Genomic DNA, 3,197 nt, shown 5'->3' with positions numbered 1-3,197 from the left:
CCCGTGTCCAGCCCGTGCAGAAGCGCATAGTTTTGATCAGACAATTGACACGGACCGTGTTTACCCCAACACGGTCGTGTTACGTTTCGAGAAAACTTCCTATTTTTGCATCCGAACTTCCGTTTTCAGAATGGGAAGAAGCCTAGCCGCCAAAGAAATAAATAGAGGACGCCTTGGGCTTCAGAAATTATCGAAAAATCACAGCAGAAGCCAGAGAACTCGAGAGAGAATCAAGACGGAGTTTCCCGGAAGCAGAGATTGAAGAACCGTCGTCGAGAGATCGCTGTGAGTTTCTTCTCTATCTATTTTCTATGTTTCTCTTTATTGATTTGAACTCGTTTGTTGTTATGGGTAGTGAGTAGTCGTTTCACTGTAGCTAGGGATTTAACCTTGTAGGGATTTGTTTGGTTTTTATTTTTCGAGATTACGTTATCGATACTCGGCGGTTTGATTGAATTGAGTTTATTGCTTTTGATCTTCTTGGCATGTTGATTGATTGATCTTAGATTCTGATTTACAACGAGAGTTGAGATTAGATTCGGAACGAATTCATTGAATGAGTTGATTAAGACTATTGAGAGATAGGTTAATCGGTTTAGGAAATGTGATAGTGATCGTTAATATTTTAATCTATTAGGTTGAGAGATCGATAGGTTAAATTATTGGATAGTGGATTTAGGACTTGAGAAAGCCAAATCTGATTTTAGAACTTGAGATCCCCGTTTAGAGTTCGATATTCGTAGATTCTCCATCCTTAGAAACAATCCCTGCGCGTTAAGGTTATCCCGAAGCTACGGTGGTTTAGTTATCTGAATTTACTTAGTTCGTTTATTTGATTTATTTTTGCTATTCACATATTTCATCTGTTATTTCCTGATCTAATTCTTAGTCGAGTCTTATTTCTAGAGTTAACTATTCTCTGTGTTCGACCCTGGCACTACAGTTGATCCTTTCATCTGTTATTTCCTGATCTAATTCTTAGTCGAGTCTTATTTCTAGAGTTAACTATTCTCTGTGTTCGACCCTGGCACTACAGTTGATCCGTATCCTTGCGGTATTCGCTGTATCTAGGTCTTTATTACTTGAGCTTATTTATACACCTAGATTTGCGTGATCAAGTTTTTGGCGCCGTTGCCGGGGAATAGTTTAGCGCTAGGATAGAGATTCCTTTGAATCTAGATCCTCTCTCGTTACTTTTATCCCGTTCCTGATCTATTCTAGTTCGTTGTCCTATTTTTCTGGTGTGTAGGTTTCCAGGTGTATGACTAGGAGTTCTGGGCCTGACAACCTAGTCCCTTTTGATCCAGAAATCGAGAAATCCGCCAAACGCATTCGGAAGAAGAAGAAACAACAGAAGAAGATGGAGGAACGTGCTTTAGCTGTCGAGTCGCTGATCAGGTAGGCGTTTCCCTTTTCCATTTTAGTAGCGATGTAATAGGCCTTTCAGATGTATTACTGGGACTCGGATTTTGTATACTCTGGACTTCTTTATCTATATGCGAGTCTCTATGTTATTTTTCGGGTAACGTTTGTCTTTCTATGAGAGTTCATAACGACACACGAGAGATGAGTATCAGTTCCAGAGAGACGACGATTTGATAGATTCCGGTTGATAGAGTGCGTGAGAGCTCTTGCGTTTGACGTGAGTTAACTTCATTGCGAGCGAACGAATTCCGCAGAGCTAAGTTTCTCTATCCCTCTTGTTGGTTCTTTTCATATGTCGTTTTCGTTTCTACTTCTCCGGGCGAGAGTCTACACCGTGGACGATGTATGGTTCAAGTCTGGGGGGTGAATAGATCCTTCACACATTCAGGCCTATCTACTTAGGATTGCATTTAGTTTAGGTGCATTTTATCATGGCATATAGACTTAGAAAATTTTTCACTTTTGCATATCACTTTGCATTAGTTGTGTGACAACCCAGAGTACTGTAGGAGGGCGGGGAGTGATCGCCGGTGCAGAGGCACGGACAAGGGGCGGCTCCTGACGAGCTTCTGGGTAGGGGGTACAGGGATGAATCGAACACACCAGAATGAGAGAGATCCGATGGCTGTATAGGTATGGGACTATACAGTCTAAGATAACATAAAAGAATTAGTTGAGCTACTCATAGCAACAAGGTGCACCTACCTTTTTGGTTGACTATCCCGAGAGAACTCCAAAGCTAAGCGTGCTGGCTCTGGAGCAATCTCAGGATGGGTGACCTACTGGGAAGTGTCTCGGTATGCGTGCGAGTGAGGACAAAACATGCTGAAAGGTCTGGGTTGCTGTGTGAGGGCAGTTTTGACAATTCGTAGCGGTCTCGGATCGTTACAGATGGTATCAGAGCCGGTACTCTCCCAGTACAGTGTGGTTCGGGGACGAACCAGGCGGAAGCTGGTGGGTTTGTGACAACCCAGAGTACCGTAGGAGGGCGGGGAGTGATCGTCGGTGCAGAGGCACGGACAAGGGGTGGTTCCTGACGAGCTTCTGAGTAGGGGGTACAGGGATGAATCGAACACACCGGAATGAGAGAGATCTGAGGGCTGTATAGGTATGGGACTATACGGTCTAAGATAACATAAAAGAATTAGTTGAGCTACTCATAGCAACAAGGTGCACTTACCTTTTTGGTTGACTATCCCGAGAGAACTCCAAAGTTAAGCGTGCTGGCTCTGGAGCAATCTCAGGATGGGTGACCTACTGGAAAGTGTCTCGGTATGCGTGCGAGTGAGGACAAAACACGCTGAAAGGTCTCGGGTTGCTGTGTGGGGGCAGTTTCGACAATTCGTAGCGGCCTCGGGTCGTTACAGACTCCGAGTGCCTTTTGGCCTGGATATCCTCTTGAAATCTAACCATAAGGCTGCGAGGAGTTGGAACCTTCGTTTTGATGAGACAATCAAAAGGTTTGGTTTCTCACAGATTAGAGCAAGTGGGAGATTGTTGGTTTAGTGCTCTATGATGTACTGTTTTTGCGAGCTTACTTGATAAGTTATGAAATCCATGTATTGTTATGAACAATACTAAACTCCCTAGTCATATATCATTGTGGGAATAATGATATAATAAGACTAGTATGATGTGTGATTGATGATCATAGAGATGATCATATGTATTGGATACGATCACAATCATAGGTATTCGTTAGAGAACGGAATACTGGATTGACCCGCATGAGATTGTCACATGGACTAGCGTCATGACTTGAATCTCATATG

This window comes from Tarenaya hassleriana, unplaced genomic scaffold, assembly GCF_000463585.1.
Source record: "Tarenaya hassleriana unplaced genomic scaffold, ASM46358v1 Cleome60, whole genome shotgun sequence".
NCBI classification, from domain to species: domain Eukaryota; kingdom Viridiplantae; phylum Streptophyta; class Magnoliopsida; order Brassicales; family Cleomaceae; genus Tarenaya; species Tarenaya hassleriana.
The sequence above is the reverse complement of the archived record's forward strand: the minus strand, read 5'-3'. Positions refer to the sequence as shown.